The sequence below is a fragment of the Acanthopagrus latus genome, chromosome 19, assembly GCF_904848185.1.
Source record: "Acanthopagrus latus isolate v.2019 chromosome 19, fAcaLat1.1, whole genome shotgun sequence".
NCBI classification, from domain to species: Eukaryota; Metazoa; Chordata; class Actinopteri; order Spariformes; family Sparidae; genus Acanthopagrus; species Acanthopagrus latus.
The window spans coordinates 3711253-3734377 of NC_051057.1; the positions used below are offsets into that span (position 1 = coordinate 3711253).

Below are 23125 nucleotides of genomic sequence, written 5' to 3' on the forward strand. Positions count from 1 at the left end.
TGGGATCTGTCTTGTGGATTCATGTTTTATTTTGAAAGTAACTTCCCTCTCATTTCAGATCACTTTTTCCGGTTAGGATTTTGATTTTCAGTTAGCCTGTTTCTTAGTTGTTTCTTTTCCTCCCTCGGGAGCGCCTTTTGTTGTAACTTTTTGAGATTGATAGAATAGTATATTTTTCATAGCCTTGTGCTTTCCTCTGCGGAGTGGCTTTTCTTTTGTAAATTTCATATTTCAGATATTAAGAATAGTGTAGATTTTCCTCCTTCAGGAGCGTCTTATGTTTTTGTGTGTTTTGTGGTTGTTCGTCTTGTCAGTCCCCATAGAGTTTCATAGCTTTTCATTTATCATCTCTTCTGAAGAGTTGCGAATCAGAAAAATAAAACTTGATTCTACTTCTGTCAATCTGCATCTGAGTCCTCTCTTTTGTCCCAAGTCTGACAAAATTCTTGTAAGTGTTCTGACAAGGAACATCACAAATTGGCAACGCTCATGCGTTTTTCAACAATCTACATCTGCACAACTGCACTTCGCAAGTGCCAGGTGAAGACTGTTTTGAGTCCATGTCTCCTTCTTCCTCCACTGGGCCAAATCTTACAGGCCCATTTTAAAATAATTTATCATTGGATTATAATTATAATTGCATTACTCTGAAAGCAAGACTAATGTGGCAGCTAGTTCTCATATTTTTCCACATTGCTGGGTAGCTTAATCAATAATAATATGATATCACTAAATGGTAAATAATAGATATTGGTATATAGATTTGTGCATTTAGATTCTGAATTGGCAAAGTAACCAGTTACTATTGCTGTTAAATATATGCAGTGGTGTTAAAAGCATATGAGTGGCTGCCAAAATGCAGGGGATTAGATGTGTGAATTAGCATGAAAGGGAAATAGTCAAGTACAAGTACCTCAGGATTGGGTTTAAGAACAGTACTTGAGTGAATCTACTTACATTCCATCAATGCTGATCTTTCTCTCTTGCTCTCTCTCTCTCTTTCACTCACACAAACACACACTCAACCCACACACACACACACACACACACACACACATGCGCACGCACACACACAGAAACACAGGTTGTCTAATTTTCATGGTATGAATCAAAGTCAGGCAAAGTTCACCCTACTGAGTGTTTGTTCAGGGTCATATGACACTGCTCACATCCAACAGCATCTCTCGGGGGTGCATGAGCCCCCTGTGAGAGCATGGTATATGATGGTGGTGGGAAACTAACCTCTAAAACATAAAAACCTCACCACAGCAAGGAGGACAAAGCTCAAATACAAGCAATGTGTTATACAGTCAACGCTTTGCTGAAGTCCAGAATTATACCAATTAGAGTCCCTTGTTGGCCTCGAATGACATCTCATTTAGCTATCTTGGGCATCCACTGTAATTAAAACCCAAGATATAGATTGGAATGGATGACAGTTTCCTTACACTAAAGTGCAATGTTGTTGACAACTCTGTAATTTTCTGCAGTTGAGTTTTTTTTCCACAGGTCATTTCCTGCTGAGGTTGATGGAGACCATTGTAAGGCATGTGGATGATGAAAAAGGTTTTTCTACATTCTTTTTGTCATGTCTGTTTCTCACATGGCCATTATTTGCACTTACTGGAATGCACTGCATCTTTCTTATGAACGTAAACAAAAATGCAAAAGTGAATTAAAAATAATAACAGCTGATAGGAACTAAAAGATTCACTCTGCTAGGCAAACATTGTTACAAGGCAAACAACACCAGAGTCCAGTCCAGTCTGTCCAGAGATCTAACAAACAATGGAATAAAAGAGGGCTTGTTAGTGTATCCAGAGCTGCCAGAGTACACTGCTAGTTTGACCTCATTACTGGAGCTTATACTAGTCACGGAGTTGACGAGGGGCGGAGCGGCACCGTTAAATGCTCTCTACAGACAGGACATCCACATGCCAAGAATGCACACTCATTTGGCATGCAGCAATGAGACAGACCCACACAAACTCAGCTCGCCTCATTACTCTGAAGCTTCACAAGCATCGGCATGTCACTAAATGCTTTACAGGACTCTAAACAACAGAAGTGAGCAGAGCATGCACGGGAAGTACTTAGTAGGGTCACTTTGGACTGAAACATGACCGCAGTAAGCGAAAGTCCGTTTTTCAATGGGTTTGTCATCTAGGAGGGCTGAACAACAAATTTGGTTGGGGTGTACTTTTCAAAATGACGGGGAATATTTTTTAGGGGCCAAAATCCAAAATGGCCATCGTGGAAATTAACTTTTTAATGGTTTGATATACAATGATGCACAATACATCATTTCAGACTTATTTTTGTCAATACATATTTCTGGTTTACGTAATGATTTGACCTTTTGTTTTACATTTTGCACATCTGACAATAAAGAGAGCATTGCCCAGTAGTCTGACAACCTCCTCCCATAGTCATAGTTGTCGTATGCCATCAGTCCTGTCAGCATGTTGTAGGTTGACAATAGGTACTCAGAATCATTTCGTGCATGACATGCATCAAGACATTGTGCAAGTGGGTCAGACATCTCTAAGAATGAGACCCAAAAGTGCCCCATGTCTGTGCCAGGCTTCTCATAAACTCTGTTGATCAGCTCCTTCATGTCGGCATCATTCTCAAGATCACAGTAAGCTGTCTGCAAAGCCTCTTGAGTTTCAGTCAGTGCGTTCCGAAGAATGTTGAGGTTCTCCTTGATGTCTTCCGATAGTTCTTTGTGCTCAAGAATCTTTGACAGTTGATTTTGAATGAGAACCTCTTTCCAGAGCAGGATGCACTGCACGCCCTGTCTGTAGTGCTTTCCTCGTAGTGCTTGGTCTACTGACCCCTCCACTACTACCCCTGATCACATCATTGCTGATGTCGAGCACTGACATGGCAGCCTCTGTGTAGTCACCGCCACCCCAACATCATAGACCCACTCGCTCATGGCAGGATTACTCCTCTCTTTGAATCAAATTTTATCTTTATACTATTTAACAAGTAGACTTTTCACGTAATGTGATTTGACATTGCCCACTGGATAGCCATAGTCACTGACGATGCGTCTATAGTCTGCTAAAAGAGACTGCAGTGAATGGATCTCATGCTCATCAAAGATGACAGTTTCAACGTGTCTAAAGAACAAATTCTTTGCTTCTGTGGGAGGCACACTCTAGAGATGCATAGCATCATCCGTCTTGAAGACTGTGTGGTGGATATGCTTCATCCAACATGTATAATGGTACATTATATTAAGTGCGTAAGGATCTGATAGTGCTGTTGTTGACTCAGTTAGTCTTGTGACATGAACCCTGAGCTCCTTATCTCCTATGAGTATTGTGTGGCGCTTGAGGGAGCGCTATGCTGACGGTGTGCTGATCCTTAACAGCTTGCCTACACCATACAGATTTCATTTTGTCATGGAGAGGCCCACCCACTGATGAACGAATGCGCTTTGGTCTCGGCCCCCCTGCCTCCTCATCACATAAGGCACTCTCAGTAGGCATATCATACTTCGAACACTGAGCATCTTTACTTTCATTGTCTTTGCATCACCTGGCTTGCTAAAGTACAGCTGAAGATTAGACAGAAATATAACATGACAAATGCATGTAGTGATTGTCGGACCCATCCTCCCAGGAGGTGGTGGTGTTCACATCACCAAATTTATCAAGTCGTGACCAGTTTTGGGCTTTTAATTGTAAGCTGTCCCATTTGCCTTGATTTATAATATCTGTGGGTTTACAGGGCTTACCACATTTTAGGACACATTCACAGGACATTGTGTTCTTTGTCTTTCATTGGGGGGAAAGCAACTCGCATAGCCGCTGATGGTAGTGTTTCTAACACATTAGGAGTGAATGAGATATATATTGTTATGTTGTTGTTGTTATATTGTTATGCGACGTTGCGGGGTTCAGAGGTCAGAGGCTAGAGGTCGAGGGGTGGAGCAATGGCGTCATCATTTCGGAAAGTACGCAGATTCCCCATCCACATGAGAACGGGAGGGCTGCGTTTTCATATTTTTCCACCCTTAGACACGTTTTCAAAAAACTGCGTTATCATTCGCTGCATTTTCAGGGTCCATGTGGACGGTTGGCCAAAATGATGCAATAAGTGTACGTTTTCTGTTGTTTACAAATAAACATCTACTTTATTGACCTTAGATATTATTTCTGTGTACTTACACTGATATTATTCAATTCATCATGAGCCGAGCTTCCATTAGAACCTAATATGAAGACTCTGTGACGATTTTGAAAAAAAAAATCCCTAAAAAGGGAAAAAAATCCCCCCAAAAATCCCTAAAAATTACCAAAATTGGCAGCCATCTTGAATTTGAAGGTCAAAAAAAGGTCAAATCATTATGTAAACCAGAAATATGTTTCCTTGACAAAAATAATGTCTGAAAGCATGTGTAGCAGTATGAAGTAGTGTATGATGGGTTTCAGCTATGTGGCTCTTCACAGCCAATCGCTGTGGGGGAGCACCTTATAAAGGGAGGCAGAAGGCCCCTGGTTGTCCTCTTGCCTCACAGAGCTGAGGTCACTTCACTTCCTGGCACCCTTCACTTCCGCTTTCGCTTGATGGTAGTGGCTCGCTTGGGTGTTGCTGCTGGCTGCACGTAGCTCACTGCTGGTTGTGTGCCACTCGCTGTCTGCTGCTGGTTGCCGTGTAGCGGATCGCGTTGCTCTACGCCATGCTGACCGTGATTGCCTGACCGGGTAAAGAAACCTGTGTAGCGGTATAGCAACCGCCTGTTTACAGTGGCGGCGCAGCCTGGGGAGAATCGATTAACCTGAACATGGTAGGCCCCTGAACTCGGGAGGCCCCTGGGCTTCAGCCCAGGTAAGCCCGTGCATTAAAGCGGCCTTGGCAACTGCTAACCTGCAAGAAATCACTGTTACTTTGCTTTGCTGTTTTGCCTTGCGGCTTGCTGCTTTGCCACTAACTACTAACAGCTGCGTTGCTTTGGTGCTCACTGCTAGCTGCTTGCCTTATAGCTATTGCTTTGACTCATTGTTTGGCTTCAGACTGCACTGACACAGACTTTTATTTGCATCCGTGGTTGCGGTGGTCCAACTCTGTCTGCCTGGCTCCTGGCTGTTCAGTATGGCTGGCTAAAAGCATTAGCCTGTGTCCAGGTCTTGTTTCAGCGTTGCTGTGGCCGAATTGTTGCCCGGCATCACCATACATGAGAGAGAGAGAACAGTGGGAGAGCTTATTTCATTTTCTTCGTGATTAGTAGTTTATGGCATTTTCTTTATTTTCTTTTGTAACAATTGGTTTCACTGCAACCTGTAATTTTGATTTGTTCACTTTACGATTATTTTGTCCTTTGCAGGTTGCAGGTGAATTTCAGTTGATGTAAATCTTAATTCTATTTGATTTAGTATATTAAGTGTCCTTGAGTGTCCCGTTGGCAGTGTCCCTCTTGTGTTTTGCACTTTTAAGTTGATTTTGTTTCACTTTTATTTATTTCACGTGGTGTTCCTTGGATCCCCTTTGTTTTGGACCCATCTGCCCAGAAAGACTCAGCCCTGATCGGTTCCCGTTTTTGCCCCCAGTGAGAGACTTCTTAATGGTGACATTTCAAGACTTTAAAAATTGAAATGAATAAACATTTTTGTAACCAGAAAGGCTGTCTCTGCCTCTTTTGTAAAATGGACCTGGGTGTCTTTGTAAACTGAGAAATAGTCCTTTAAAAGAACATAAAGGGTCCCTGGGTGAAACCCCCAGGGTGGTGTTGTTTGGCATGAAATGTATTCTTAAACCAAGTGCTGCCCAGAGCACACTCCTTGTGCCGCCACACACGTATTGTGCATCATTGCAGGTCAAACCATTAAAAAGGTCATTTCCATGACAGCCACTTTGGCCTCTAAAAAATGTTGCCCACCATTTTGAAAAATACAGCCCGGCTAAATTTGTTTTTTTAGCCCTCCTAGATGAACAATCCATTGAGAAACGGACCTTTGGTCTCCACAGTCAGGTTTCAGTCCGAAATGATCCTACTAACTTGCATGTAAAGCCGTTACAACTCTTGCAATAGTCTTTTGACTGACCATATTCTTTAGCTTTGATTAAGGGGACTGCAGATGTAAAAGGGACTGCCGATGTAAATTAGCTCTAAGCTAACTCTGCTGCAATGCATCAAATGGCAACATTTATGTTTAATACTGTAGACAGTCCCTCTACAAATAAAATAAATCCATTTTAGTACAGAAGAAAACTGCTAAGAGTGAGAGGTGTTGGAGATACTGGAGGGACAATGAAACCTTGTAAATAAAGCTCATTTATTAAAACGCTATCAAACTGCCTTGTTGACAGCACGTTTCATTCAGTCTACCTTATGTAAGTACTCAGTGAATCCAACAGTTTATGTAACTAAATGTCCCTACAAATCCTTTTCTTATCGTTGACAATGTTTGTCCAATGCCAGTGTTCAGTGCCTTTGCAGGAACTGGTATGTCCTTTAAGTAGGGAGGCCTAAGGTAAAGGTGTGTAGGTCGGCATGGTGGATGGGCATGCTAACGTATTTAGCTAAGTAGCTACACTGAAGATTTCTGCTTTAAAAAGAGAAACAAAACATGTTTCAATTAATTTTGGATTTTGGGGCTTCTAGAGAGCTGCATTACAACGGACCAACTGTATGGAGCCATTTTATGTAAACTTATGTTTTAGTTAGTGCCAACCCTACTTTTTACTTCATGGGTGGCCTTGTTGCTCTATGAAATACAACATAGATAAAAATTGAAAATGAAAATTGAAATGAGGAATGGAATAAAAACTCCCTTATCATAGTGACTAAATCAAAAGGCCAGTCATTAATGAATGCATCACTTTCCCTAAATGTAACCATACCACTTTATGATGATAATAACACATTTTATTTATATGGCACTTCTCATGAGACTCAAAGACACTTTACATATGAGCATAAAAGCAAAACACTATAGAGACAAATATCATAAAATCATCAAACTACAAGCAAATCTAAAAACCTACAATATACAACTTTTATCACACGTCATTAAAAGCAGTTTTAAAAAGATGAGTTCTGAAATATCATCCACAGATAAGCACATGTATTTAAAACACTGGTGTTAAAGTCTATGGTATGACTATTAATGACTCTCAGAGCATGATGATTAATGGTTTTGGTAACTTAATGACCATTTGTCCAGCATTCTTTGATCAGCACTATGGTTCATGGGTTATATTAAAAACTATAGTAAATATTCCATGAAAAGTTTCAATAAATTTCCATGGTGCCTGTAGCATGAATCCTTTGGGGCAATATTTGTGACCCCTTGACCTTAGAAGCGATACTTGGCAGCATGGCTCTGTGGATGGCAATATCTGTTTATTAACTGGTTGCCTTCTGATCCAGATTGAAAAAGCTCAGCATCTACTGGATGGTTTGCCTTAACCTTTGATGCAGATATCCATGGTGCCAAGAGTACAAATCATGATGACTTTGGTGATCCCCTGAATGTTCTTCTTGTGCCACTAGCAGGACAAAGTTTTCAAAAAAATAGTTCAACAACTGTCCGATGTATTGACATAAAAATGTGTAATTCAGAGACCCCAGAGAGTAGAACTAACTGGCTTTGCCGATCCCCTGACTTTTCACCTAAAGCCATCCTCAAGGCAAAATTCCCTTTGGTTTGTGACTAAATGTGTGCCCACAAAGCTGAAATAAAACATAAGCAATTTCCATCATTTTTCATAATTCAAAACTAAAGCCCCTTACACACAAGTGAGAATATTGCTCCATTATTCTGCCTTGGGAGGACAGTTTCAATCCTCCCAGATGAGAGGCAGCTCCTGCTGTTTACAGGCAGTGATTATGTGACACAGTTTTGGGCAAAAAACTTTAAGGCACATGTTTCTTTGCCCCTCCACTATTATGTTGTTGCAATTACTGCCTTTGACAACTTTTAAAGAAAATAAAATCACTAAATTTGACTAGAACTGCAAGCAGTTATGAACGGGGACCAAGCCACCCCACACAACTCAGACCCTGCGCACCGCAGAGCCCATGGAAGTTTGCCCCAAAGGATGATGGGCTCGGGGCAAAAGTGAGGACACAGGCCAATGTCTGAGCTGTGGTATTTCTTGCAATGGGAAGTGCACTGGAAGTGCAGAAGGCTGAATGTGTGCCGATTTGGATTTATTGTACTAAGCCACACCCACATTGACCAGTAATGACCACCTTCAAGATATGACCTCAGGATTGGCCTTACATCATACCGACCAAATTTCGTAAAGATTGGTGTAGCCGTTCAAGAGATATGAACTTCCCCTCTTTTTAGTGCCCCCTAGTGGCCAAAATTCACCAAATTTGGCTCATCCCTTCCCAGTGTCAACAACAACCAAGGAAATCAAATTTGGTGTTAATTGCATTTAGTTTGACTGAGATGTCAAACACTTTACATTTGTATAGCTAGCTACAAAAATGTGTTCGTTAATAATTTGCGCATTTTTTGACCGTGCAAAATTCTTTTGAAAAGTTTGCATCAGGTCCAGCTGAAGAGTGTACGTGACAAGTTTTACGCAGATCGGACAAAATCCCATGGAGGAGTTCGAAAAAATAGATTTGCATATGTGGCGATTTAGCGAAGGAAATGTGCAGCAAAAGGGGACATGTCCTATGTCAGAAAAACCAGCTCTCTTCAGGGAACATATGGATATAAGGTTGGTGAATGTGTTCTTTAAAATGTGGAAGTTACAGGCAAAAATGTAATTGCATCCATTATAGCGCCACCTAGTAGAGAACATGTGCAATTTTTGGTATGGAAAAACTGTGTCCTATTCTAGCTGTACCAATAATAAGCCACGCCCACATTGACCAGTCATGACCACCTTCAAGATATAGCGTCAGGATTGGCCCTACATCATACCGACCAAATTTCGTAAAAATCGGAGTAGCCGTTCAAGAGATATAAACTTCCCATATTTTTGGCGCCCACTAGTGGCCAAAATTAGGCAAATTCAGCTCATCCCTTCCCAGTGTCAAGACAACCAAGGATCTCAAATTTGGTGTTAACAGCATTTAGTTTGACCGAAGAATCAAACAGTTTACATTTTTATAGCTAGCTACAGAAATTTGTTTGTTAATAATTTGCGCCTTTTTTGACGGAGCAAAATTCTTTTGATAACTTAAGATCAGGTCCAGCTGAAGAGTGTACGTGCCAAGGTTCATGCAGATTGGACAAAATCCCAAGGAGGAGTTCAAAAAAGTAGGTTTTCCAGTTTTTGCCATTTAGCGAAAAATCTTTCTAGGCGAAAGTGGGCGTGGCCATTACAAAGTGATTCAGCTCCATTCATGGAATCTGAATCTGAATTTTTGAATGTGCCACATACAGTGTGGGAGTTATAGGCAAAAAATGCGTTGGCCTAGGTTATAGCGTCCCCTGCAGGCAGATATATGTAGTTTTTTGTGCCTGAGATATTTGCAAGAGTCTGGACCAATCCTCCAAATTGCACCACTCTCCCTTGCACGGTTTAGCCTGCAGCACCACTTTTAGCTGGAGAATAATACATTTTTTTTAAAAAAAAGTAAAAATCCTTACAATTACAATAGGGTTCCTTGCACCGCTAGTCCTACCTCGGCCCCTCAGGCTTGGCCTCCTAAAAATCCTTACAATTACAATAGGGTTCCTAGCACCACTGGTCCTAGGAAATGTGTATGCTTGCATACGTGTTCCCTCGGCCCCTCGGGCTTGGCCCCCTAATTATGTGAAGGTTGTTGCTCACAAAGAATTATCACCCAAATCTGCCAGTCCCTTCACTTATATGTAATTGAAAGAGAAAGGGAGGGAGAACAAGAACTTCATCTTTTGTGTGTATTCTCTCTCATCTCGTTTTCTTTCTGCTTATCCATGAGGGTCGAGGGGATGTTCCTGCTTTTATCCCCCGTTTTCAAAGGGTCGCGGGGATTACTGGAGCCAATCCCAGTTATCTCTATGGGCGAGGGTGAGGGCGAGTCGCCAGCTCATCGCAGGGTGATAGCCGAGGCTGCCACACAAGGTGCCAACTGCCCATCAGGAGCAATTTTGGGGAGTCCATCTACTACAATCTGTTATTATGGACACCTTTATGAAAAGCAATGTTCCAGCATGCTCATGCAGCAAGTCTGTCCATCTTGTAAGCTTTTTGAGTTGCCAGCTACTGTAAGTTAGCAAAGGGCCCTGTCAGAGGGGGCCGAAGTGAAACCTTCATTCTTCTTAATCTTTTTCAAGGGGAAGCCAAACATATTTTTATAGCAGTATCTAATCTCTTTCATTTCGCTCATTTCCATCTGCACATATACACTACATGCAGTTCATTGTGTCCATTGATAGAACAAGCAACTGCCTGTTGCTCTATTTTAAGGGAGACGTTAGAAGACATCTGGTGTCAGCAGTAACAGCAGAAGGTCACTTTGCAGTGTGTGCCCATCTGCTGTCTGTGTGTCTGATTTACAGCTTTTATGTCCTTGCTTATGGCATTTATGGAATGCACTATTTAACAACATAACTGTCATATTTTTCAGCTTTGTTAAAGGGATATTCCGGTATAAGTTTAATCCATGTTCTCACACCTTGACACCGAGTATGACCCCCCCTCAAGAGACAAAGTTTGCGGACCGCTAGCAAACATCTGATATCGTTGCCAGCTTTGTCGGAAAAGATAAACAAAACTCACCACCCGAGAAGCCTCCTTGTTGTGGGGAAGCCCTGTGAGTCGATTACCGAATGCAGTAGTGTCCTGCAGTAATGATATTCACTGAGCTGCGGAACTCCACTGCACTCGGTAATCGACTCACAGGGCTTCCCCACATCGAGCCCGCAGCTGGAGAGGTGAGTTTTGTTTATATTTTCCCACAAAGCCGGCAACGATATCAAATGTTTGATGCCTTGAAATATGTGCTGGGACCCTATTTGTAATGTTGCTGAAGTTTGGTGCTGTTCTCAGCATTGTTTGTGGCTTTTTGATGGCAATTTATACTTGGATCCATTTACAGCAGTGTATTGTTGTTGTGCGGTCGTTTCTGAGGATGCTAAAACTACGTAAACTAGCGCTCTGCAAACTTTATCTCTCGAGGGGGGTCGTATTCAGTGTCACGCTGTGTTAGACCATGGATTAAACTTACACCAGAATATCCCTTTAATTTATTGGGTTGCATCTCAGCAGCAACATAAGCACTGTGTTTGAGATTCCTGTATTGTAACAAAAGAGTCCTTTATCTTTCATGGTTAGCACATGATTGAATTACCAAGCTGGGGAATATATTTGCAAACACAATGCTGCATAACTTAGAATATCATCACTCTTAAAGAATGGCTAGACTGAAATGTGGCCTACAACTCCTCCTCTGTGGTTTCCATATGGCTGCTGGTGAGTTTTATGTTCACTACAGGCTCATCAGCTTTTCTGACTGTGGCCTGGATCATTTGTTTGCCATTGGCATGTTTCCCTGAGCAACATGCTTTGACAGTGGCCACTGTGAAGACTATTCAAAGGAGGCAATGTGAACAAAGAGCAGATCTGACGAGTCAGGCCAACACAGTCGGTCACATGGTTACCTTTCCACCTCAGCAACTCACATCTGATTTGAATATGGTGTTCAATACTATGCCCTAACCTCCCAATAATGTATCCTCTCCTTCAACAGGGTCTGACAGCAAGAGAGGGTAATCTGTTCACCATTTTGCATTTTACAAGCCTATTAAGAGCTGGAGTCACAGAGGGAAGAGCAGCTTGAGCTGCAGTCAAATACAATGTTCATCTGGCTCGTTTTAATGGACAGGACATGGCGACTGTTAACTCTGCCATTAGCGCAGACTGAGAATTGATTGTCTATTGCACTGAGGCTGACCCCATAAGTCATTGCAGGAAAAACACTTTCAGCGTGTTTGTGTGTGGATGACATGGATGTCAGAGAGGAGAGGTGACTGTGTCATGCTTGAGAATATTACATAGAAAAATAAACACATCTTCAAATAAACATGTGAGGTAGAGAAAAAGGACTTGCAGTAAACACGTTTGACTTATTATAAAGAGAAATGTAAAGGTTGAGCTGACGGGCCGCTGGCTCAGATCTGTCTGACCACAGGTAAACACATTAACTGATTGCATAGGATTCATATTCCTATAAGAGCTCAACAAGAGTATCATCTCTCTGTAAAAGCAAGGAATCTGTCTGTCTGTCTGTCTGTCTGTGTATGTGTGCCTCAAACATCTCTGCAGATCAGGATCAGACTGACCTAAGATTTTCAACATGGCTGCTGCACGGTTCAAGGGTGTGCAACATCACATTTGTTTGGACTGCAATGATACCGTTAATAAATTCTTTCAGAAATGCTTTACGAATTCCGCTAGCATTGTTAACCATAACCACCATAGCCATGTGCACACCAGAGCCAATCACTGCACACCATAGCCACTTGCACAACAGTGCCAATCACTGCAGAGCCCACTTCCATGACATACCTTAAGAAACAAGGAGATTTATACCTGCAGCGGTGCGAGCTGGACGGGGATTTTGCCAGTTAATGTCCGCCATGCTTTTTTGTGAACATTGCCGTCGCGTTTGCTTTGTATCTGGTGCAGGAAGAAATGGTAAAAATGGTATTTTGTCACGAAAGTGTCCACAAGCAGCAAGTATTTACAAGCAAGAAAACATGTTCCTATTGGTGGAAAAAGGCACCACACCAACCAATCACAAAATTATATGACAAACCAAGTGATTTGGTTGCTGAGGGACAGGGGAAGTTGTGGGTGGGACCAAGGCAGAAAGAGTGACAGAAGCAGTGAAGGTGAGAGAGACAGCTTTTGAGAGTTGAGAGATTTGAGACATATAGCGTGTTTTGAGTGTATAGTTAGTATGTTATGTAGTGTTTAGTGTAGTGTGTTTAGTGTGTACTGTAGTCATTTTTTTGTGTTGTGTGTCAAAACAATGAGGAGACTGCTGAATGTTGAGCAGGCAGTGCAGATCTTCATGCCTCAGCCTGAGGCATTGTCTGCATTTAAATGTAAATAGTAACAACTTTGTAAATGTCAAACACGTATGCACAAATTTAGCAAACAACAATTTATATATGCATTATAATTACTAAAAATGTTTTGTTAAACATATTTGTGGTTTTCACAGTAAAAAAATCGAACTTTTTCCTAGTTGGATTTTATGTTTTTCTTATGGTTTTAAGTCCATTGTGATGATACGGTATGTCAAAATGAAAAAAATAATTGTACAGTCACACATGTGAGGATGTGCTGAAAATAATGACACCAAACAAGGCTAGGTAAAGTTTTTACGTGAAATATAATGGTAAAATCAAAAGTAGTCAAAAACGGCCAATTATATCCCTGACGTCCCACCTTCAAACACAGCCTCATTTGGCCATCCATAGAAAAGCTACTTAACCTCCCACTTTTCTATGGGATACATGGCTCCTACGGGCAATGCACTAGTACTCTAAACAAATAGGAGGCAGCATAGTGAAGTAAAACAGTAACTGCCTGCAAAATATTTACTAGTTAGCTCTGTTAGTTATGCAGCTAGCAATGTGGACTGGAAGGTCAGAGCAGCAGAGAAATGTGTTTACACTGCTAGCACAGAATATTGACAAGATCAGGCTGTGGCTAGCTGGTTAGCATGCTAACATGATTTGGAAACACAAAACATCGATTATTTAACATCGACAACATTGACAATAATTGTATTTACATTTTCAATCTTCCAACCAAAATTATCTGTTAAATAATAAATATTGCAGCTTTAAGAAATTATATATATATATGGAAGCCAAGAGTGGCCATGGACTTTTTTGTTTTTTTATACACTATTATCTTGTGATAACGACTTATAATGTCAGCAAGTTACACTTCAAGTTAGTTTGTTTACTTGACTGTCTTTGTTTAGGGGCTACCAGTTAGCAGAGCGAGGCTGACAAACTCCCATCTATCCGGCTGCTTCAGCTAAGGTAAGGTAAATGAAGGCTAACGTTAACTTAGCAATGTAATGTGAAACCTAGTTAAAGGTACACTAATTTGTGTAATATTACGGAACACATGAATTCATTCGTTATCACAACAAAACAATCATTGTTGTATGGAGATAATGAAATAAATTAATTTGTTAATTAAGCCGTTCTCGGCTTCCTTAGAGACTAGATGAGATACATAAGAAATGAAAAGACAAAAAAAGATAAGACAAGGACAGGAGAAGGAAAAGAAAAGAAAAGAAAAGAAAAGAAAAGATCTGATGGGGTATTCTGAAGTAGAGAGTAGGGAGTAGAGAGCGCAGTTATGCACTGGAACCAGCTCCCACAATGTACAAAATCCTCTAGAAAATAGACGAATAGCCCACTATCCTCAAACAGGAATCAGGCCACAGTTGTTCACAGAGGAAGTTTACACTACGCATTTACTCAGTTAGGCTTTTATTTTGAAAATGCCGTCCACTCCTTGTGTTATTGTGGCTGACTTGCCAGTAGAGAAGAAGTTTGCGGTGCTATGTGGGTCAGTGTCTCTGTGTGACAGCGGAGTTCGCGTGCCCCAGTGTGTCTTCGGGATATTCCAAGCGTATGTGTTGGTGGTTTTACAGCCGTCAGAGAGGAGCTGTGTCCCGCAGGGAGGTGAGTCCGTCAGCCTCAGTGTGTGTGCGTGAAAACCAACTCCGCGTTGTTTTAGCCTCAGGTTTTTGCCAACGTGTTTTCGCACTGCTGCAGAGGAGAGGAGTTTGAAGAGAGTGCTGTTACTCGCAAACTAAACACTTTTTTCACTTTTTTTTTCAATCCGCTCACTTTGAAGCGTTCAGGAACGTTGCTGCTTTTTATTTGTTAGGCCTGGACTGCTTGAATATTAAGAAATAATACGTTCATCACGTGGACATTGAAACATTGGTTTCAGTGTTCATCCAGGTGAGTCCATCCTCCCGACAGGTGTATATCGTTCGCACTAGCAATTCCATCCACACCGGGCTATATCACCTCAACTACAAAAGCATAAGGTGGAGTAATGAGTCCGCGTTAAGACAGCCTGTGAAACTGGAGACTCAGGCTTAAGACCACAATAGACTATTTTATTATCCCTGAACGGAGACCACGGCCCCACATGTATATTATGTTACACTGTGCATGACATCCAACACTACTGCAGTGAAGAGAGGGTATTGGTCTGAGGTGGCGGCGCGTGCAGGTGGGGATTCAACTCACGCCGGGTTGGCTTTGAAAAATTAGGTAATTTTAATTCGTCGATCTCGTTTGCAAAGATGCATGGCACTTTGTACATGACCATCAAGTGATGCTCAACTCATTACAACATGTCTTTTGTTCGGCGTGTATCGTTTACATCATACAGCGTTTATAGAATGGGAAAAAAAAAAGGTTTTCTTATTGGCAGGCGCGTTTCCACATAGTGTTTTGTCTGCTTGATACATCAGGGGTGGGCTTCTTCAAGCAACTAACCAAATGCTAGTTTTCTGAAGTCTAATCCTGCATGGAGGAATCTCTCACTGTGGATTTACTGTATGGTGCCAATGACTCATTAAAGGTAAGGTAAGATTTATCCTGCTAATAATGTACCAGTGATGATGAGCAACGCAACTTTGAAGTCTAGTTGCCTGTAAACTGTTTGGCACAGTAAAACCAAATACCCTGCCACGAGTTATGGGTATTTTTTTTGACTATGATTCCCTTTATCTTTAAAGGAAACTTTACATTAACATGATTTGCAGCAGTATGTAACTTTGCATATTAAGTCTGTATCAGTTGTCTGTATCAGTTGCAGCCAATGTAGAATCTTCCCACAGCAGAGTAGTAGTAGTTGACAGCTGAGCAAGTGTACATTTTGCCAAGTAATATCACACACTTTAAACAAACACATACCCGCATGCACACACAATGCACTGCCCAAGTGTTTTTTCCTCTCCTCATTTGGCAGGTAATCTGGTATAAAGAATCTGCCAAAATAAATCCTGGTAACCTGTGGTTTATAGGAAGGCTCCACACTTGGAAGTGCTTAAGGAAGCAGTGTGTGACCTCACTTGAGTACCTTGTACTTAATTCTAATAGTTGGGATGTGGAATGACTGTAGATTGATCCAGCCAATTCTCCTGCATATATCTCTTCACAACCAGAAAATGCCAATAAAACCATTGTTTGTTCTTCACTGAATCAGTTCCTTATGCCAACTTCTGGTACATTGTATTTGTTTCACCATGGTAGATCTGGTATAATGTTATCTGCTGAAGTTACTGATTCGTTTAAACAACTTTCGGGGGATCTCAAGGGTATCACCAAGAAGCCTTTCCCTTTGTCCATGTTTCTCTTCTTGGATACTGTTGTTCTACTCAAGTATTTACGTCCAATCAGAGTTTGGGACAACGTTCAACAGTGTCTTGGATTTTGTGCATTCAGTTTGTTTCTTTCTTTCATGTGATATGGCTGCCTTTTGCTCAGTTTTTTTTTTTTTAAAAAAACGCACATTTTTCCAATGGGTTTCCAATGGGTGAACAGGGCCTTCAACTCTTCCAAGTTGAAGGCCCGGTTGACTTTGCTGCCTGACCTCTAGGACCACGTAGCCTGAGCCTGCAAAACAAGGAACAGCATTTTAAAACATTCATCTCAGAGACACTGTTCATTGTCCGTTGTCGGCTGTATCCTGTGATGTTCTGATGGTGATGTTGAGTAGTGTTGGTGCGTTTTAGACCAGTGGTTCTCAATAGGCGGCCCCCGGGCCGCATCCGGCCTCCTGTTTGTGGCCCCGGAACTGTTATTCCTTCACTAATGTATTTTGGTTGGGTCAGCACGCGTATACCGAAACTTGTCTCCATGCCAACGATACACAGACAGCTGAGTCACTCACTGCTGTGAGCGCAATTTTTAACTTTCACTTTTGTTTTTGGAGCAGTTCGCGTATTCACATTTTGCTGGAGTTCCAAGTAAACTGCTAAAAAACAGTGGATAGTGTGAATCGGTAACTCAAGGAAGTACGAACTTACTATTTGCATTCATTCTTCCTCAAGCTAGGACAAAACACATGAGCATATACAATAACGGTAATATGATGTTTGTCTAATAGTAACTGTACAGTTTGTAGCCAATGATTGAACACTAACTTGCCTAAAATCTGCTAAGTTATCAGATGGGGAGTCTCTCCCAGCAAACACCCTTTCACTCATGGTGCCCAAATTTTTATCATCCTTGTTAAAACTCAGCACCATTTAACCACAGAACAAACAACGTGAATTAACCCACAACCATCTTACATATCATCCTATTCACAAACACATTCACTAACCATATTTACGCCAACACCAACAGAATACCCATGAGTCATTGCACCACAGTCCACAAGGGGCACTACAATATGCCAGGAGAAGCTGTGATGAAGATTTCCAATTTGAAAGGGCATTATGAGACGAAGCATAGGGATTTTGAAGAGACATTTCCTCAAAATTCAGAGGTAAGAACAACACAAATAAATGCACTGAAACTGTCATATCAAGCTGCAAACAGGATTCTTGTCACATCTATGACACAACAACAAAGGCCAACAGAATGCTCACTTAGAGTGGTGTAGTTTTTGGCTAATCACAAGAAGCCGTTCTCAGATGCATGAATAAAAGAGTGCGTGACTTAAGTGATGGACACAATGTTTGAAGGCAAACAAAAAGAGGAAATATTTGACTATGTATTTTAATTTATGCTAAAATGAAAATGACATTTTAGTTCATATTTTTCTTGTTTTGAATAAAAAGGACATTTTGTTTTGAATATCACAGTATTATTGCATGTGGCCGGACTGACCTCAATACATGGATCTTTGAGTCACTGAAAAAAAACTTTGTGGCCCTTTAAGATTTGTATTTGAGTACCCCTGAGTGTTATTATTGTTGCTGGTGATGACATTGGCAGACATCTGAAGTCCAAATATCTGTAGTAAAGCTCAGGGCTAGAACTCCTTTTAACTTCTCCGCTAACTTGGTTAACACTTGGTTGTATAGTTCAGGTAGCACATTCTCTAGTAAGTATCTCCTGGATGGTGAACAATATTGTATACCTAGCAGACTAGCTGGCAGAAATCACATGTGGAGTCATTTCAGCAGACAACGTTAAAGCACAGACATGGCTCATGGATTGGAAATCCCCGCAAGTTGGATCGGAAATTTCCGATCCGTGAATTACGTTGGTATTGGACTCAATACCAAAACTGGATTGGATCGGCCCCATCCCTAATTGAGACTGTATGCACTGTTTTGATAATAAACTAACTTTTGTCAGTATCTACACAACATTTTGATTTCAGTGACACATGCAGTGAATCTGTAATATAGCTGTTATCAGACTGTATAGTGTCTCAAACATCAGTTTGATGCTTTGTAATGGATGGCTAAACCAAATCATAACTGACTAAACTGCTCTTAACTCTCAAAACCTGGACAAATGCAACCCAAATATATCTACAAGGCTAGGTAGTGTGAAGTTAACTAGAAGAATAACCTGTAATTTTGAACTTTTCTACCACCTTTAGATAGGAAACCTCCATTGTGCCACTGTATGTTGTGCAAGTGCAGTCTGAGTGCATATATGCACACTCTGAATCCCAGTTCAGTTTTGTTGTAAATGTTCCCAGGGTCTCCACCTTGTTTGTTTCAGAGTGAGAAACTGCCAGCAGAGGTTACTTACATAAGCCATTTGGGTGTTACATCATTGTTTTGGGGGGCCCGGTCCAGAGAGCTCTGGCTAAGGCTCGGGCTTCATATGGGTCCGATGGGTCTGCTGCCTCCCATAGACCTCATCTGAGGAGGAGGTGGAGAAGGAGGCAGCGGCAGGGGAGCTATTGGAAGCAGATGCTCAGTGATTCTCTCCTGCTGGGAGTCCAGCACTGGCGATGAAACAAGCTTCCACCTGTAACATCAGTCTTGTACACAGCATGTGTTTGCATGTGTTATGGGATTTTTGTCTGTCAGTGTTTGCTGATTCGCTGACGTATCTTGGAAGAATGGTTTGGGTGGGCTTGGTTGCCATGACATCAAAGGGGAAACATGCAAAACAGAAATGATTTATAGGCCTATAATCCTCCAAACAACCCCGCCTATTTTGTCCTCCACCAGTAAATCAATCCCAAGAAAACCAATAAAAAATCATAAAAACATTGTGGGCAATAGTTGATAGTAAACACATTATTTTGGAGGAAAGCAAAAAAGTGAAATGTCCTTCTGAGGATTCAGTGGATTTTTTACAATTTGGTTCTTCAGTGATCTGGATCAACAGAGAAACCATGGAGATATACCCAGGTCATGCATAACATTATGACTGACAGGTGAAGCGAATAACACTGTGCATCTCCTCATCATGGCAACTGTTAGTGGATGGGATATATCAGGCAACAAGTGAAAATCTTGTCCTCAAAGTTGATGTGTTAGAAGCAGGAAAAATGGACAAGCGTAAGGATTTGAGCCAGTTTGACAAGGCCCAAATGGTGAGGGCTGGACGACTGTGCCAGAGCATCTCCAACACTCAGAGTGCAGAGTGTTCCCTGTCTGCAGTGGTCAGTATCTATCAAAAGTGGTCCAAGGCGGGGTGCCGTTTAGCTAAGTTGATAGAGTGGGTATCCCATGTACAGAGGCTTTGTCCTCGCGGTGGCAGCCCCGCCTTGAGTCTTGGCCTGGGGCCCTTTGCTGCGTGTCACTCCCCCTCTCTCTCATCCTGTTTCCTGTCACATCTTCAGCTGTTCTATTACTAAAGCTGATAAAAGGCCAACAAAAAAAAAGTGGTCCAAGGAAAGAACAGTGGTGAACCAGTGATAGCGTCATGGGCGGCCATGGCTCATTGATGCACGTGGGAAGTAAAGGCCGGGCCGTGTGGTCCGATCCAACAGATGAGCTAATGTTCTTCAAATTGCTGAAGAAGTTAATGCTGGTTCTGATAGAAAGGTATCAGAATACGCAGTGCATCACAGTTTGTTGTGTATGAGGATGCATAGCCACAGACCGGACAGGGTGCCCATGCTGACCCCTGTCCTCACAGAACGTGCCAACAGTGAGCACGTGAGCATGGAGAAAATGGAAAAAGGTGGCCTGGTCTGATGAATCGTGTTTTCTTTTGTATCACGTGGCTGGCATGGGTGCAGGTCAGGGCTGTTTCAGCATCAAAAGGGGGCCAACACAATATTCGGAATGTTATGCCTGATTGGTGCAAAGCCCATTAGTCTGAAACAGCAGTAGCATTGCTACTTTCAGACCAAAGCAGTTGTCATTTTCATGCCCAAGTTGTGTAGATAGTAAATGTACTTCCGCCCACCTGTGCACCCCTGGGTGTGCTGGTCTTAAAGTGAGGTGTGGTCTGGAATACTAATGGCAGCTTACTAGCTTGAGGCAGCAGAAAGCGACAGTGCTGTAGACCAAACTTTAGTCACGTCACTGTAACAAATGTCATGGCACATTTAATCAACAAAAGTAAAAGCTGTAGTTATAAAAAAGGGTTTTCTTCATTATATGATCAGTGAAATAAAGTTTTCAGACATATCGCATACTGCAGATTTATCTGATATTGATAAATCAGCAACATTATCGATATGTGTGTAACAGGCCCATTAGTGGCCATAATCATAGTAGTCAGGCTCTAGTCAGGATGGACTGGGACAACTGATGAGGAAAGTGTTTACTGGGAATTAGCACCGCTGCTAGGCACCAGAGTTCAAGCTGAAAAATTGTCTCCTTTGTGGAGAGGCTGTCATGTGACATGTCTTTTTAGACAGATTCTTTGTTTGGCAAATTTGTTATTTACATATTCTGCCATCACTTATGTAGCACAGATAGTTGTTCTGCTGGACACACACTGTTAAAGCATTTATTACATACACATTGTGCACCAGAACTTTTTAATGGCTGTAAGTAAAAGGACACTGTTGCTACTTTTAAATATCCACGCCCAGTCCAGCTGAAACCATAGTTTGAAATCAATAGTCTACAGCTCAACTTATGCTGACTCAAGTGACATCACTTGAGGACATTCATCAGATTTTGAGCAGCTCCCTCTGGAGCCACAGGTATAAACACATTCTCATATTGCCCAAACTATACCAGAGTACCAGAGTTGTTGTCTGTATGTCTGTGTTGCATTCTTTTCACAATTTAATTGTAACAGGGCTACAGTGCCACTGGGTTCACAGACCTCAATTGCAGTGGAATCTGTCAAGTGTAAGGCAGGTATAGGTAGATAGAGGTTACAGAATCAATGCTGCAGTGTTATCCAGTTATCGACAGGCATTTGCAGTTTAAATGGAATCTCAGTGTTTTGATGTGTCGGTGTTGACCATCCACTCCAGCAGCTCATATCAAGTACGTTAACTCGATATTTGCAGATTTTTTTATTGAACGATGAATGGAGGTATGCAGCCTGCTGTCCAACACTTTTTCACTATTGTTTGTACATTTTGGATTTGTCTGGACTGTATGCTCAGTTTTCCAACAAATGTATATATGGAAATGTTAAAGAGACTCTGTCGCAGCTCTTATATTGAGTTGAAATCAGAACACACTGCAGTGACTTTTTTAATATGTCTACAGGACCACCTGGCGTTCAGGGTCCTGGACACTGTGGAAGGAGAAAGTTGAACACTTCGGTCTCAATGGTCATCTTGTAAGTACATCAGACCATTTGTTTTTAACATTGAACAGGGTTTCTAAATGTCTCATGGGACAGAGGGATTGATCACCTGCAGCCAAAAGGACATCGTGCACATTATGAGTAGCATGGCCCACTGATCACAGCAGGAAGGGGGGGATATGAGCCTTTCCCTTTCCTGAGGTCAGACAGACATGCGCTGACCTTAACAAGACCTCTGTTAGTACATGTCCTCCAGTGAGTGCTAACTTTTTGTCAGTGACATCATCTGTAGCTATGATGAGGTGAATGAAAAGCAGACCCTTGCTGTGCAGACAATGCCTGACTTTAAACTGATCACCATGGTAACAGCTTGTCGTTCAGTCTGTGCATTTGTAATAGTTTGGGATTTTTACATGAGTAATTTTTAAGTAGTTTTGGTCTTTCCTCTTGTTGTTTTACTTCCAGCATTTAGTGTGGATTTAGTAGTGTTGCTTTTGCAAATGTTTACTTAAAGTTATTTTATGTTGCTAACCCTGCTCTAGGATGAAAGCATTGACAGCTTGGTGGTCCTGGTGTTCCGTGCTAGATACATCATCAAAGTTTTTCGAATAGAAAAGCTGAGAAAAAGGGCAGACTGAAAAAAAAAAAAAAAAAATGGATATAAGAGATTTTTGTGGCCATTGTTGTCCTCTGGAAAATGGGAGGAAGGGAGATTGGTGGTGCCATTGCTAATGGACAAATGTCTGCTCTCAGCTGTCCCCCCATGTTTACACATCCCTCAGTGCCCTGTAGTTAGCTAGAAAACAAGAGGAAGCAAGGTCAGTGGGCCACAACGGCCAGCGGTGGAGCTGATACAGTAGATTTTGAGTCATAGGTTCCTTTGGTTAACCCGCTCTTCAGCTGTTGCAGCTGTAGTCTCTCTAAAATAAAGGACCAGCGGCAGGGTCACTCACCTTGCGGACATCCAGCCTTTTAGCTCTGCTCCAAAAGTATAGATATAGAGGAGTCAGCTGCTCAGACACATGCGGGTTTTTTCTTATTATTAAATCATTCATTTCCCTGCCATATTGCTTTAACTTTCTAGCTGCACATGAGTGAACATCCAGGGACTGGACATAGAGATGGTCACATCTTGACAAGTACCTGGGAGTCTACCAACATTGCGGATGGGGTTGTTTCAGGTTTGATGTGACCAATGCTTGTATCTGCTGTTTCAGACCAGCAGTGAAGTGCACAGTTCATACTGCTAACATGGTCTTCTAATTTTGTTAAACCAGCACCTCATTGGCTCTGATGGACACACTTCAGGCTGTTTATAGATGCTACAAGAGATTAGAACTCAGCAGCTGCTGTGTTGACACAATAGGCTGTGGGTTGCCAAGTATACACACACACACAGATACACACACAGATACACACACACACACACACACACACACACACACACACACACACACACACAGAGGCTTGAGTGGCCTAATTGTGTCAGTTAGTGATGGAGTGCACTAAGAGCTTTTGTGGAGATCCTG

The 23125-nt window shown here is 41.8% G+C and overlaps 1 protein-coding gene across 1 annotated transcript in view; it reads left to right on the plus strand.

Moving 5' to 3' along the window:
* Positions 1-14460: 14460 nt before the first annotated feature.
* Positions 14461-23125, plus strand: part of svila (supervillin a) — an 84369-nt gene continuing 75704 nt past the window's right edge. Inside the window, exons 1-2 of the mRNA XM_037078934.1 lie at positions 14461-14618; positions 21557-21629. The gene's annotated coding sequence lies outside the window, so the exon portion shown is untranslated. The remainder of the gene's footprint in view (positions 14619-21556; positions 21630-23125) is intronic.